Source organism: Saimiri boliviensis, chromosome 8, assembly GCF_048565385.1.
Source record: "Saimiri boliviensis isolate mSaiBol1 chromosome 8, mSaiBol1.pri, whole genome shotgun sequence".
NCBI lineage: Eukaryota > Metazoa > Chordata > Mammalia > Primates > Cebidae > Saimiri > Saimiri boliviensis.
Window position 1 is genome coordinate 24,596,599 of NC_133456.1, and position 15,718 is coordinate 24,612,316.

Sequence of the window (15,718 nt, forward strand, 5' to 3'; positions counted from 1 at the left end):
GGTGTTGATGTGGAGGCTTAGCAGGAATACCAAAACCGTTTGGGGGCTGGTTTCTGCTAGGAGCCTGAGGACTGGGTAAAGGGCTGGGAGGCTCAGGGGGCCTCTGTTTGCTCAACCAAGGAACAGTCCGCAGTAACCAAGCCCTGGGCTGGCTGCTGGGGAGGCGGAGAGAAACAGGATCCCAGCCACCCCTGCCCCTGGGCTCATCTGATTAGTGGGGACAGACATGAAGAGAGAGAAGAACTATGTTTCTGCGAGCCAGCACCTCTGCTGTGTCGGAGACACACACTTACCTTAGGCAGCTGCTTCCCTCTGCTCAGCTCCAGTAAATCTCAGAATGGACTTACTGTGCCATCTGTAAAATGGGGAGAAGACTATCTGTCCTGCAGGGGCCTTTGTAAGGATTGGAAAACAGTAAGTGCAAGTGGCTGGCATACCGTAATGAATGACAAGGATGGCTCTTATTTTTAGCCTCCAGAATAGTGCTTGGTGTGTAGCAGACCGTCAGCAGACAGGATGCGCGGAATGATGTTTATCATAAGGATGGGTGTGGTTGGCTGAAAATGTGAGTAAATCAGAACAAAGCACTGGGATCATGAGGTGTGAGTAGGGGAGAGAGCCCCACGTATCTCTGCCGCTACCTTTGTACCTGAGTTTGCCTTTGAGCTTTTTGGCAGCTGGAGTGAAAGGGAGTTGCTGCCAGTTATGTAATTCCCAGTGTTGGAAGGAGGGTTCCACCCAGGACCCAGCCAACTGCAGGCTTCCTTTGGAGCCTGGGGAGGTCTCAGCCCCAGCTGTGAGGGCCCTGAGGGTCAGGCTGTTGCCTGCCTCCAAGATTAGACTTTTTTTGGTGTGGGGAATGGGGTGCTGAGGGTACCAGTTCCAACACAGCTCATGTCTGTGGGGCAACATGTCAGGCATGCTGGGATCCAGGACCCAGAGGGTTGGTAGTGGGCAGGGTACTACTACCCTGGTGGTATGGCCAGTGAGCTGAACTCCTGGGCTGCAATGGGTACTGCAGGGTGCCCCTGAGTGGCACACTTTGTTGTGGCCTCTCAGCTCATGTAAAAGCCTGGTAATTGGGGAAGGCAAGCTCACAGGGCATGCTGAGTGAGGGTTGAGGGCCAGTGGGGATTTGACCATCAAATCTACATGCGGTCCAAGACGGCAAAGAGTCAGCTGAGGTTTGCTGGGTGCAGTGAAAGAGCAGAGAGGCATCAACAGAAGACCATTTTTGTTCTGTTTTTAAGTTTGTTTTTTAAAAATAGGTCATATATGTACATGGCAAAAAAAAAAAAAAGGTTCATGCCATGCAGGAGGGTATTTGGTGGACGATAAATCTCCCTGTGTTGCACTGAGTTTCTCTGTTCCCCGCCCCTGCGAAGCACCCAGGGTCTTCATAACCTTCCAGAGCCACCCTGCGTTCACACCAACGGGTGTGTATGTCATCCCTATTTCTGTAATGTTAATGTTTCGTAGCTTGCTCCAATGCGTCTTGGAGGTGATTCTATATCAAATGGAGGATGGCTTCACTCCTGCAGCTGCATACATATGGATATATGGCAATTTATAAACCAGTTCCCTTGGGGTGGACTTTTGTTTCTGAAAGATTTTGCAACAACAAACAAGGCAATATCAACAATCCTTATAAATTTGCTTTTGCTAACTCATGCAAGTAGAATTGCTGAAGCACACACTCTTATTTTAATTACCCTTTTTTTTTTTTTTTTGAGACGGAGTTTCGCTCTTGTTACCCAGGCTGGAGTGCAATGGCGCGATCTTGGCTCACTGCAATCTCCACTTCCTGGGTTCAAGCAATTCTCCTGCTTCAGCCTCCTGAGTAGCTGTGATTACAGGCACGCACCACTATGCCCAGCTAATTTTTTGTATTTTTCTTTAGTAGAGACGGGGTTTCACCATGTTGACCAGGATGGTCTCAATCTCTTGACCTCGTGATCCACTCGCCTCGGCCTCCCAAAGTGCTGGGATTACAGGCGTGAGCCACCGCGCCCGGCCAGTTTTAATTACTCTTATTAGTCTTCTGCAGAGATTGATAGTTGTCGTCCAATATGTGTTGTTTTCTTTTCCATTGGAATAGAATCCCTGATTTTTAGCTGGATGCACAGCTGTTTAGAATAAGAACTGCATTTTCCAGCCTTCTTTGCAGGTGTGTTCTGGCCAATGGATATGTATGCATGCAACTTCCGTAGGGATAGGAGGTGGGCCCTTCTTTCCTGCTGACTGGGATGTGCTTATAACGGCTGGAGTCTTGAACCGTAGGATAATCTGGGGAATAGAAGTTTCTCACTGCAGTGCGACAGGATAAGAGAGCCCAGGCCACGGACACCCTACCTTCAGATGACTTTTGGAACGTGCGAGAGAGATGAGTGACTAGCTTGTTCAAACCACTGTTGATGTTTCTCTTACGGTTGAACCCAATCTGAACCAACACACCCATTCAAAGAGGCTATGCTGGCTTTCATTTCCACCTGCACATCCTCACCAATGTGGTGTGCTAGTCACATGTTCAGTCTTTCTGAAGAGCCTTGCTGAGACCACATTTCCTGTCTGGTGTCTGGGTGGGAGCAGGCATTAGGCAGAGGAGCGGCAGGATGCAGGGCTTCTGGAGTCTTAACATGGTCACAGAGTTCACAGAGTTCACTGCATGTGGCCACAGTCCAGCCTCACGTTCCCGCTGCTGCTGCTCATTGGCTGTGGACCTTGAGAATTTCACAGCTGCTTCTTAACCCTCAGTTTCCTCATTGGTGGCACCGGGTAGCAGGTGACTGGTTGTCACCCAGTATCCGTTTTTTCCTCCCTCAGTAACTGTACCCTGATGTTTGTGGATCAGTGGAGCACCCACCTCAGAGGTGTCACCCTTGAGAATCTAGGGAAGAAGACCTTTAGGAAGGGTCCTCAGTTGCTGCCAAGCCCAGTGCCAGCCCAAGCATGGCTCTGAAGCAGCGGAGCTCTGAGACCTGCACGTCCCCTGCCCAGAGCACCGGAGGGTTGAACACATGGCCAGTGATGAAGTGGGTTTGCCAGGGCTGCCATAACAAAGTGCTACAGATGGGGGCCTTCAACAACAGGGCTTTATTTTCTTACAGTTCTAGAGGCTGGAATTCCAAGATCAGGGTGTCCACTGTTGGTTTCTCTGAGGCCCCTCTCCTGCATTTGGAGTCAGCTGCCCCCTTGCTGCCTCCTCAAGTGGTTTTTCCCTCTGTGTGTGGGGTCCCTGCTGTCTGTCTGGGGCTGCATTTCCTCTCTTTATATGGACACCAGTCAGATTAGATTAGGACCCCCCAATGGCCTCTTTTCACCTTAATCACCTCTGTAAAAGCCGAATCTCCAAATGCAGTCCCCTGCAGAGGTGCTGGGGGCTGGGGCTTCAGTGCATGAGTGTTGGGCGATGCACTTCAGCCATAACAAATGGCATGAGAGCCTCTCTCCCCCTGACATCCTGACACCGTGCAAGGTCCTGAGACCTTACCAGATCCATGGAACAGGCAGAAAAGCCCTAAGCATGTCTGAGGTTAAATCTCCCTCCAGCTCAGCAGAACGGGGCCATGGTGGAAACTCGGCAGCATTCTAGAAAATCCCTGGTGTGCTGTGATGGGATTCCCTGCCCTGTGTAGGGCTGGATTTTCTCGAGGATGGCCCTGGGTTCTGCTATTTCCCTTGAGACACCTGGAGGAGCATCACCCTGCTCTGCCCCGTTAGAAGAGGGATGAGGCCATGTGACTAATGGTTACTGCAATGTGAGTAGAGGGGGCATGCATCACTTCCAAGCAGGAGAAATGGCTAGTGCATTGCTCCAGCCAACCACGGTGATGGCAGATGCACGTGGTAAAGATAGAGTCTCTGCCAGCCTAGGTCCCTGAGGGGGCTCAGTGGGAAGAGTCCCCCTGCTGAGCTGCACTGAACATGTACCCTTTAAACCTCCAAGACAAGAGCTGTTTGTCACTGCAGCACATCCTGGAATGTCTCAAGTGTTAGCTGAGATGGACATTTGCTACAGTAGCTACTTGATTAATTTTATTTCCAAGTAGGGAGGGCAAGGCCTGGGATAGGGACAAGTAACAGTTCCTGGGTTCAAAGAATCACCCCTTAACCCCTGTGTCACATGGGCTCATTTTCAGACTCCGTGGGTCATTCTGTCAGTTTCTTCTCCCATTCTAGCTTCCTTGGGGATGCCTGTGCCAGGGTCATAACCCAAGTGCCCTAGTCTTTCCCCCTCCCTTCAGCTTCCAGTGGCCTCATCTCTGTGCTTTAGGGTGACTGTGGAGGGGTGAAGGCATCCGGAGAGGAGCTAGTGTGTTATGATGGCACAGGCTGTTTACTAAGTGTGCGCTGGGCACCCAGCACTGAGCCGCCTTCTGGAGTGCCAGCCTGGGAAGCATGGTCCCCTTCCCCAACCAATTGTTCCTGCTGTGCCACCTGCAGAGCAAGGGCCCGGGCCCAGGAGAGAAGCTTGTGCTGGAGCCCAGGAGAGTTAGTCTGCTCTTCTCCCAGTGAAGCTGGGGTAGGTACCTCGTGGAGCAGCCAGCCAGCCTCATAGGCTGTCCCAGAGATGCTCAGCTGGCCTGCACCTGGCATCTGGATGTCAAAGGCCATGGCACCAAACTCATTGGCAGATGGGCTCCCTAGAGACCTGAGTCTACCCTCTGCCCCAGGCAGGTGATCAAGATGCAGCAGAGCCAACCTGGAGAAGCAGCTGCTAGGCCATGAGCATGCCTCTCCCCCACCTCAGAAGTGCCTTTTGGGAGCTGCAAGGGGTTAGAGGCACCTGCTTAGCACTGAACCCCATGAATAAACCTAGTATGAGTGGCCTAGAGTGAGTGGCCACTTACTTCTCCCCATGGCTTAGCTGCAGAACTGGGCTGGAGACTGCACTCACACTCCCTACGGCTGCAAAAACTGAGCGAGGCCAAAAGGATGTGGGTCCCAAGTCCACCGTGTCCCTGGGGATGCAGGCACAGGTTCTGCCTTGGGACTCGGGCTCAGCCTCAGGCACGGCAAATGTCAGATCTTCTGGACTTCCCATGCTGCAGCCTCTCAGAGGACAGTCTCATCTTCAAAGCTGGTGATCCTGTTTCACACCCGTGGGTCATTCACAAGAGGTCATTCTGCTAAGGTCCTGGTAATTACCCTGCAAGACAGGTTTACCTGATCCCATTTTACAGATGAGGACTCCAAGGCTCAGGGAGCAGTTATTTGCCCAAGACCTGACAAGAAGCAGAGCTGGGTGTTCAGCTCAGGTCTGCCTGAATCTGCAGCCTAACTTTACCCAGGACACGACACCACTTTCAGGAGGACCCAGGTCAGTGGAGGGGAACAGGGAGAGCAATTTTGCCAAACTGCCCCCCTTAGCAACACCACATGTGAAAAGTGTGAATGGGAGGAGATGGCTTTCACATGTCACATCAGAGAGGAAGGCAGTGTCGTCTGGCACCGCACATGTTTTTGGTTGATTGTGTAGGGGGATATGAAAGTAGTTCTAAACACTATGTTCTGGCAGCATTCTAAACACTCATCATGGGTTATGCAGCCCCACTTTACAGATGGGGAAACCTGAGGGAGTGAGGTCACATGGCCAAATATGGTAGGGTGGGTTTTGACTACAGGCAGTCTGGCTGAATCCAGGCCTCTGACCATTGCACCACACTGTCACCTCTGACAGAAATACCTTCAGCAATGGAAGGGCCCCAAGTCTTGTCCATTGCACCAAAATGAGGAGCCTGCAGCCACTCCAAAGCCAGCCTGGTGGATGCAGAGAAAATGCCCAAAGGATTGCCTGATATGGGACTGAGAGCCCCTGGGGCAGTTCTAGCAGAGCGGGGCCTGGAGTCCACACCTCCGGAGCATAGAACCAACTCGTTTCCACTCCCAGCGCTGCCATTTCCTCAAGTAAGCTGGCAGGCTTCCTGCTCCCTGTGCCTCAGTTTCTCCACCTACAATGTGGGGCTGATTGTGCCTCCTTGGCTTCTATGAAGCCCCCACCCTACCCCGTGCAGGGCCTGGCCCAGTGCAGCTTCTCCGAGGAACTCTCCGTGCTCCGTTTCTAAGCAGGACTTTCTCTGGGGGGCACAGGAACGGCTTGTGGGGAGTGGCCTGTGTAATTGGCCCTGGGCTCAGGAGTGTGCCCAATGTTTTATTTCTTATATTGTTTGGAGACGGTGACTTAGCTAAATGCATTCCTCAAATCGAGATCCAATAACCTGCTGTGAAGAGTGTTTAAAGCTGGCTCCGGGAGGCTCTGGGATGCAAGATAAGTTCTGCTTGGCTGGGGCTGAATGGTATTCTGGGGAAGACAGTGCCCAATTCGAGGTGGAAAATGTGAGAGCAGATCCAAGGAGCCAGCCCTCCGAAGGGCAGGGGCTTGCCTGGGCTGGAGCTTGGGCCATGGGCTTGGGGGGCACACACCCTCACACCATTGGCATCCTCACTGTGGGTGCCTGGGCTGCCTTTGGGGCTGGCTCTGAAACCCTTGACTACAGACTGGAGTGGGTGATAAGCACCCTCCTCTAGTCATTGATGCAGCCTCTGTGACAGTGGCCTTCCAGAAGGTACCTGCTCTTCCCTGTTCCAAATGCTGACCCTCATCACCCTCGTAAATGGAGGTGTCTTGTGGGCATGCACAATGTTTAAAAAATTCGTTGTCATATTTTAAATATTATAGGATTTCATATGAACAAATTTTTGGCTTCTCAAAAAAACAATCAGAAGATGTGACAGGCTCAGATTGGACATTTTGCCCCCAGTTCTGACCACTCCTGGCATGGACCATCATATCGCCTGCCTGACTCCTGCACATATCAGAGTTTCAGACATTCCTGCAACCAGGAGGACTCTCCTAGGCTACATCTTGTCCTTCCCACTCATGGCATTCAGGCACACTGAGCACCTAGTGTGCCTGTGCCATGTTCTGTGGTGATCTAGACACAGAAGGCAGACAAGGAAACAAACTATAACCTCGTGTTGCTGTGGGGTCCAGTCTTTTTTGCCTGCCCAGTCTTTAAAAAAATTTTTTTAAAAAATAAAATAGGGACGGGGGGGGTCTTGCTATGTTGCCCAGGCTGGTCTTGAACTCCTGAGCTCAAATGGTACCCCCCTCCACCGCCTCAGCCTCCCAAAATGTTGGGATTACAGGCGTGAGCCATCATACCCGGCCTGCCTGCCCAGATGTTTAAGATGCCCCCAACTTCTCTTCTGAGGACTGGCCCGCGCCTGGGCTCCACGGTGGGAACACGCTCAGGCCCAGCCAATGAGGAACGTTCATGTGACTCAGTCTGAGCCAATCGGATAACAGCTGCTCCTGGAATTCTTGAAAAAGGAAGTATTTTTCTGCAGGGATTGTAGGGTTGGTGGAATGTGGTTCTGGAACTGCTCTAGCTCTCTTGTGAGAGCCTCTGAGAATGAGGCCATCAGGGCCACAGCAGAGCCTTGGAGAGGGGCAGCACTCAGGAGCAAGCCCTTCACCCAGCACCTGGACCTATCCAAGCCCGAGATGGGGATGGTGAGGGTTTCCAGGCATTGCAGCCAACACAGCTCCTTTTAGGCACAAGCCAGCTTAAGCTGGACTCTTGTCACTTGTAACTAGAGGAGCCCTGTCTTATGTGGATGAGGGGAGAGATAGGCAGAGGGATGCCCAGGGGCTGTGGGCGTGGGGAGGAGACCCAGCTCCAAGCTGGGGGCAAGGGGTTTCTAACCGATGAGCTTGAAAGGAGAGCAGGTGTCAGGAAAATGAAGAGAGGAGCAGAAAGGGAGGGCATTCTAGTCCGGGAAAGCTGTGAGCACAAATCAGTAGATCAGTGTGGACTGAAATAAGACACGACTCTCAGAACCTTGGTTCAAATAAGGAATGAAACAGCATCTTAGCTTTTACTAATTTTTTCCTTCATGCAGATGGCAACGATTCTTTTATAGTTTGACCAAGAAATTTCAGAAAGTGACAGATGTCAAACTAAATATTCTTAGCAGGACAAGAAATGATCATAGAAGACACCTCCTAATGGGTCTTGCAGCCTGGAGAGGATGGCAGTTCGTGCTGGCAAAGCCCAAAGTCCAGCACCTTAAAGACCCCTTTGTCCAAATAACGCTTCTGAAGACACTTTTATACTAACAGAAAATAGAATGGGATTTTACATTTTCTCATCAGTCTCCACACTGGAGAGAGAGAGAGGAAAAAATATGTATGTATATAACATTTTTAATTCCCCACGTTATCAGAGGCAGCCTTGCGATTCCAAAGAACGCCTGTGTTTTTGCAGCTGAGGGGAAGCAGGAACGTTTCTTCCTTCTTATCTTGCTGAGATTTCTTTCACTGGCAGTAAGAAAGGCTTAGCGTTCTCAAGGCTAACTGCTGAAATTTCATTATTTGGCACCAAAAGGAGAGGAAAAAAAGACTCAACAAGTTAGAACTAAGACTACAGAAAGGCAAAGAGTAGGCTAGGATGAGTCAGTAGGAGAATCGGAGCACACGCCGTTTGCACTGTCGGTGAGCGGCATGCCCCCTGAATGTGCCTGGGAAGGTGTGATTGTTCAGCTCAGCCAGTGATGGGGATTTGAGGGTGTGCTGCTGTGGACTCACACAGCCGGACCAGAGGGCCTTAAATAAAGTGGGGATGGAGCTTGAGGTGAGGAGGGGGCAGGCAGCCAATCCATGGATCAGGCTCCCTCTGGCTTTGTGCTCCGCTGGCCTCAGCCCTGGCTCCTATCCCAAAGGTGGCCTCATAGTCCTAGGATGGCAGCTGTGGCTCCAGCTGTCCCATTCTGTTGAGGTCCCTGGGGCTCTGGGCCAGCATCTCTTCCCTGTGAGGAGCTGGCTCATCAGCTGTACTTAATAACTCTCACTTCCCCATCATTGGCCAAAAATTGCTGATTGAGCCACTCCTGTTTGCAAGGGAGGCTGGAAAAGGTGGGGTTTCCTTTTTTGAGGGGGTTGGGCACATGCTGTTTCCCATAAATCAGTAACAGAGAAAGAAAATGGATATTATAGCCGGGCGCGGTGGCTCACGCCTATAATCCCAGCACTTTGGGAGGCCGAGGTGGGTGGATCATGAGGTCAAGAGATCGAGACCATCCTGGTCAACATGGTGAAACCCCATCTCTACTAAAAATACAAAAAATTAGTTGGGCATGGTGGCGCAGCCTGTAGTCCCAGCTACTTGAGAGGCTGAGGCAGGAGAATTGCCTAAACCCAGGAGGCGGAGGTTGCGGTGAGCCGAGATCGCGCCATTGCACTCCAGCCTGGGTAACAAGAGCGAAACTCCATCTCAAAAAAAAAAAAAAAAGAAAAGAAAATGGATATTATATAGGCAATTGACAGTCTCTGCTACATGTGCTAAGAAATACAAAGAATCAGCTAACGAATTGGTGCTAGTGTTGGTGATGGTGGTCCTGGTGGTTATGATGATGCTGGTGGTGGTGCTGGTGGTGGTGCTGGTGGTGGTGCTGGTAGTGATGGTGGTGGTGATGGTGGTGGTGATGGTGGTGCTGGTAGTTTTGGCAGTGGTGGTAGTGGTAGTGATGGTGCTGGTGGTGGTGCTGGTAGTAATGGTGGTGGTGCTGGTAGTAATGGTGGTGGTGGTGGTGGTGGTGCTGGTAGTGATGGTAATGATGGTTGCGGTACAGGTGGTGGTGGTGGTGATGGTGGTGATGCTGGTGGTGCTGGTAGTAATGGTGGTGGTGGTGGTGGTGGTGGTGCTGGTAGTGATGGTAGTGATGGTTGCGGTACAGGTGGTGGTGGTGGTGCTGGTAGTGATGGTAGTGATGGTTGCGGTACAGGTGGTGGTGGTGATGCTGGTGGTGGTGGTGGTGATGCTGGTGGTGCTGGTAGTGATGGTAGTGGCGATAGTGGTGCTGGTAGTTTTGTTGGTGGTGGTGGTAGTGATGGTGCTGGTGTTGGTGCTGGTAGTGATGGTAGTAGTGATGGTGGTGGTACACGTGGTGGTGGTGGTGGTGATAGTGGTGCTGGTGGTTTTGGTGATGGTGGTAATGGTAGTGATGGTGGTTCTGGTAGTGATGGTGGTGGTGATGGTGGTTCTGGTAATGATGGTGGTGCTGATGGTGGTGCTGATGGTAGTGGTAGTGTTGTACCACCACCAGCCTGTCATCATTTCCCATAGTCATTCAGATAGGTCTTTCAAACATTATCTTATAAGTTAAGCCATCACGGAAACAATTCACCCCACCATGTGTAATCCTCCTTTCTTATTTCCCTCCTCTGACCCCCACAGTAGGCTACTACTCTCTCACTCTCTCAAATTTTGTGTTTATCCATGCAGCATGTATCTGTGAGAGTATGTGGCATTGTCTTGTATGCATTTAAATTTATCAAATAAGTTTATACCGATTACTTTCTTCCACAACTTTATGTTTTATTTAATTTTGTTTTGGGGACTCATCTACATAGATACAGCTATTGCATAGCATTCCATTATACGAATACAGCATCATTTATTTGTCAGTTCTCCTGCCAATTCAGGTTGTTTGCAAGCTGTGACAGCAAACGACATCCCCATGCACGATCTGGTGTTTGACTTTTGAAGCACTCTCTAGGGTGTATCTTCAGGAATAAAATTTCTGGGATCATGTGCATACATATCTTCAATTTCACTCGATGCCACCAAAGTTTTCTTCTACATGGTCGTAGCAATCCCTGGAGCTTTTGAAACAGGGATGTGACATAGACCAGGGGTTCTCAGACTTGGGTCCTGGCCCTAGGGGATTTCTAAAACCCTTTGAGGGGGTTTATGAGGTCAGAATGATTTTCACAATAAGCTGTGATCTGCCTTTCTCACTCATTCTGTCACAGTGCACAGTGGAATTTTCCAGGCCTGCCATGTGATGACATCACAGCTCTGACAGCCAGTGAGGTGCATGCTCATGACTTCTTGTGCCTTCGAAGCTCTGCATTCTAATGAGTAAGGTAAACATTGATCGATAAAACTCCTCCTGACGAAAGCTCTTTTAGGATCTCAATTTTTAAGAGTGTAAAGCAGTCCTGAGATTAAAAAGTTTTAGGGTTGCCAAGGGACAGACCCATCATTTAGACCCATAGAGCCGGGGCATATGAGGAACAGTCCACAGGTGAGTTGCTACAGGCTGTGGTTCCCCCTTGCTGGGTCTACTTCTTAGGATGCTAAGACAAAGTTATTTCAAATGCAGCCAATGGAAACAGGCCCTTGTTCTGCTGACTGCCCCTGCTGCATGGATCCTCAGGAGGCAGCTTGAGCTCTGGGAACCACCTTGCTGGGATGCACTCCTCACATTCTGAGCCCATCTCAGAGCAATTGCAACTGACCCCACTTGGCCCCTGGGGGTTGCTAACAGTGTGTCATTGATCCAACCTCTCTGATTCCATCCCAATTTGGGAAACTGTGGTTTTCAGGCCAGAGGGACACTGCCAGATCTGAGCAGACTGGCTGGGAAGGTCAGCACTGTGCAGAGAGGGGCAGCTGTGTGAGGGAAAGAAATCGGATGCTTGGGTTGCAAGTGAGACTCTACTTCTTTTTTATTTTTTTATTTTTTTATTTTTTTATTGCATTTTAGGTTTTAGGGTACATGTGAAGAACATGCAAGATTGTTGCATAGGTACACACATGGCAGTGTGATTTGCTGCCTTCCTCCCCTTCACCTATATCTGGCATTTCTCCCCATGCTATCTCTCCCCAGCTCCCCACCCCCTGCTGTCCCTCCCCCATTTCCCCGCAAAAGACCCCAGTGTGTAGTGCTCCCCTCCCTGTGTCCATGTGTTCTCATTGTTCAACACCCACCAATGAGTGAGAACATGCAGTGTTTGATTTTCTGTTCTTGTGTCAGTTTGCTGAGAATGATGGTTTCCAGGTTCATCCATGTCCCTACAAAGGACATGAACACATCGTTTTTGATGGCTGCATAATATTCCGTGGTGTATATGTGCCACATTTTCCCTGTCCAGTCTATCATCGATGGGCATTTGGGTTGGTTCCAGGTCTTTGCTATTGTAAACTGTGCTGCAGTGAACATTCGTGTGCATGTGTCCTTAGAGTAGAATGATTTATAATCCTTTGGATATATACCCAGTAATGGGATTGCTGGGTCCAATGGAATTTCTATTTCTAGGTCCTTAAGGAATCGCCACACTGTCTTCCACAATGGTTGAACTAATTTACACTCCCACCAACAGTGTAAAAGTGTTCCTATTTCTCCACATCCTCTCCAGCATCTGTTGGTGCTACTCTACTTCGAAGAGTGACCTTGGGTGAGTCATTTTACCCTCTGGGTCTCAGTTTCCTCTTCTTTAAAATAGGGACAATAGCCAGTGCTTAGAAGCCTCTTCAGAACTGTGGGTTCTCCAAAGAGATTGAGAACTTGACTTATTTCCCAAACATCTGTGTGTGTCCTGGTGCTAGAATCACACCCACAGGCCCCAGCTGCTAGGAATCATTCTACTTACTGCCAGCTGACAGGGTAGGGACCCAGGGGAAGTCCTCTTCCATAGTAAGTCAGCAATCTGTCCAGGACGGGGAAGACTTGCAGGATGAGGAAGACTTGGCGACAGAGCATATTATGTGAATAAAGAGGGTCCAAGGTGGTCACAGGCTGGCTTGTTGTATGGAAAGGCCTGGGCTGGCAGTGAGTCTGTGGAGCAGGCAGTGGGAGGTGGGGAATATGGGGCTGCTCCACCTGGCTGTGAGATGGGGGGTGGGTGTGGTGACTGTATTGGGTCTGGTTTGCCACTCCAGGGCCTGCTGCAGCCAGCCTGGGAAGCAGCTGAGGTCCTAGGTCTGTGTTAGACAGCGGTGGCTCCACAGAGCAGGCACATCTAAGGGGAAAATCAGCGTCGCATTGGGAATGGTGAGGTGACACCACAGAGCCTGAATCTTCACCCCTTCTGTAGGTTCTCCTTGTTTACTTCCTTCTCTGCTCAGCGTCACCTTCCCAGAGCAAAACAGCTGAACAGCCACACCAGAAAGCAGCCCCTCTGGTTCTTCATTTATCCACATAGAGGAAACAGCAGTGAAGAAACCAGACAAAAATCCCTGCCCTGAAGGGGCTGATATTCTAGGGTGGGAGGTAGATAATCCAGGAGACACACACGGAATATATAGAGGTTTAGATAGCAGTGAGTGCTAGGAAGAAAAACAAGCAGAGTTAATCATAATGGGTTGATAGTAAGTGCAGGAAACCGTATGTGCAGGGGAATGAATGGTAACTGAGGGGCAGATAGCAAGGGCAAGGGGGCACAGTAAGTGCAGGGAAAGAGGGAGTGCAGGGGGAGCAGTAAGTGAGGGGACAGTAATACACAGGTGAATAGCCAGTGTGGGAGAACAGTAATGCAGGGGTAACAGGAAGTGCAGGGGAACAGAGGTATATAAGCAGAGTATGTTGGGGGACACAGGAAGTGCAGGGAACAGTGATAGTGGAATAGGAAGTGCTAGGGTACCGCAAGTTCAGAAGAAACAGTAAGCGCACAGGAATAATAAGTATAGAGTCCTGTTGTTTTACCCATAAGACTCCTGTTTACAAATTACCTGTGAGGTTGTTTGTTAACACAATTTCTTTTTGATCTCTCTTATTCGTGTAAGTTCCATGCAGGCAGGAGTTTTGGTATGCTTTGTTTACTGCTGTCTCCCCAGTGCCTAGGGTAGTGACTAGTCTTTTTGAGTGCTCAATAGTAATTTTGTTGAAGGAATGGATGAATGAATGAATGGGTAAGTGCTGTGGTGTGGTGAATGCTGACGGGTGGGAAGCTATATCCGACTTTCGACAGTGAAATCAAGCAGCACAGTACTGAGAGCTGGGGGTGTGTGGATGGAGCTCAGGGTCAGAGCCACTGAGATGGCTCCCAGGGAAGACAGATTCTGAGCCAGGACCAGGAATGCCAGCCCAGGGCAGCTTGAGATAGGCCACACTGATGGCTAGAAGGCCCAATGCTTTGACCAGGGCGGGCTGGTCAGAGCATTCCATCCTGGAGGTACCTGTCCTGATCAGATGCTCCATGTGGCAATGCCTGAGGGTAGAGTGCATCTTCAGGAAGTGCTAGAGCTCTAGGGCAGGTGGGTATAGGTAAGGAGCCTGGGGTAGGAAAGGGGAGTGTTCCCTTTCTGACGTCCCATGTCAAGTACCATATAAGGGGCCTCTGGGGACCATTCCCCTCCGCTCACCAGCAGGGTTAGGTCAAAGGGGTACGATGTTTGTATTGCAGTCCTTGTGGTTAGGATGACCATATAATTTATTGTCTAAATCACCAGCACACCTTTCTGGGGTAAAATTAAAGATAATTTTTATTTTAAAATGATTTCAGGTGCACAGAAAAGGTACAAATATTATAAAGAACTTTTTCTTTCTTTTTGAGATGGTCTTGCTCTGTCGCCAGGCTGGAGTGCAGTGGTGCCATCTCGGCTCACTGCAACCTCCGCCTCCCGGGCTCAAGCCATTCTCCTGCCTCAGCGTCTTCAGTAGCTGGGATTACAGGTGCCCACCACCACGCCTGGCTCATTTTTGTATTTTTTAGTAGAGATGGGGTTTCCCCATATTGGTCAGGCAGGTCTCAAACTCCTGACCTCAGGCGATCCGCCCGCCTAGGCCTCCCAAAGTGCTGGGATTACAGACGTGAGCCACCGCGCCTGGCCTACAAAGAACTTTTATCTCCTGGACCACCTGAGAGTTGCTGACAAGATGCCCAACACCCTGAAGGCTTTAGTGTGGTTTTCCCTCCAACAGAGCATTCTCTGTGACTGCAACATAGCCATTCAAATCAGGAAAGTAGCACTGAGAGGACACAAGCACTGGATCCCCAGACCCCACTAAGGTGGTTTTGCCAATTGTAGAATCTCCTCAGAGAAAATGGATCCAGATCAGGACCACATGGTGTCCTGAGTTAGCCTGTCTCCTGAGTCTCCTTCAGTCTGAAACATTCTTCAGTCTTTCCTTGACTTTCATGAATTGGATGTCTTTGAACATTATCCTCCAGCATTAAAAAAAAAAATAGAATGTCCCTCAGTTTGGGTTTGTCTGCTGCTTCCTAATGGTCTTATGTGTTTTCAGAGGAATGGCATAGAAGGGATGCTGCGTGCTCCTCCTTGCACCCTACTGGGGCCTATGGTGGTGGTTTGTATTGTCAAAACCACCACGATCACCAGCAGCAGCATAGTATTTATCGTATGTAATCATTTCCATAGAAACAATTTTATGCACATGTAAACATAAACTATCTCTGGAAGGACCCACAGGAAACCAATAGCGGTGTTTGTCCCTGGGAAAGGGAGCCGGTGGTCTGGAATCAGGGTTGGGGAAAGAGGGGCCCATTGTAGCTGTAAACTTGTTTAAATCTTGAGTTAATTTTTTTTATCATTTGCATGTGTTTTTCCTTTGAAAGCCTAAATTAAAAATGAAGAAAAGGAAAGCACAGACATGCTTAGGTAAGCACATGGCTGAGATGTCCAAACATGCTGGCAGAGCAGCTGCTCATCCCCAAACACAAATGCCACCCTGCACCCCCATACCTATGGGCGTGTCGACAGGGACTCAGGCAAGTTCTGCAGGGGGCGGGGCCTCACCCAGGGCTGGGGGTGGTGGAGTAGGGGCTATGGGATGGCTGGGAGCAGTGGCAGTTCTGTGCTCTGCCTCTTTAATTCCCTCTGGCTGAAATGCCAATTTTCTGCTAGGTTGGCCTGGCTGCTGCAGAATCGCTTGTGTTAACAAACTGCACCGAAGAGCTGAGCAATTAGGC

General features: G+C 50.0%; 1 long non-coding RNA gene across 1 annotated transcript; it reads left to right on the forward strand.

Moving 5' to 3' along the window:
* Nucleotides 1–9,751: 9,751 nt before the first annotated feature.
* Nucleotides 9,752–15,473, forward strand: LOC141585253 (uncharacterized). Its single transcript, XR_012518649.1, has 3 exons — nt 9,752–10,930; nt 12,106–12,244; nt 15,365–15,473. It is a non-coding gene; the product is annotated as an uncharacterized LOC141585253 (long non-coding RNA).
* Nucleotides 15,474–15,718: the final 245 nt, after the last annotated feature.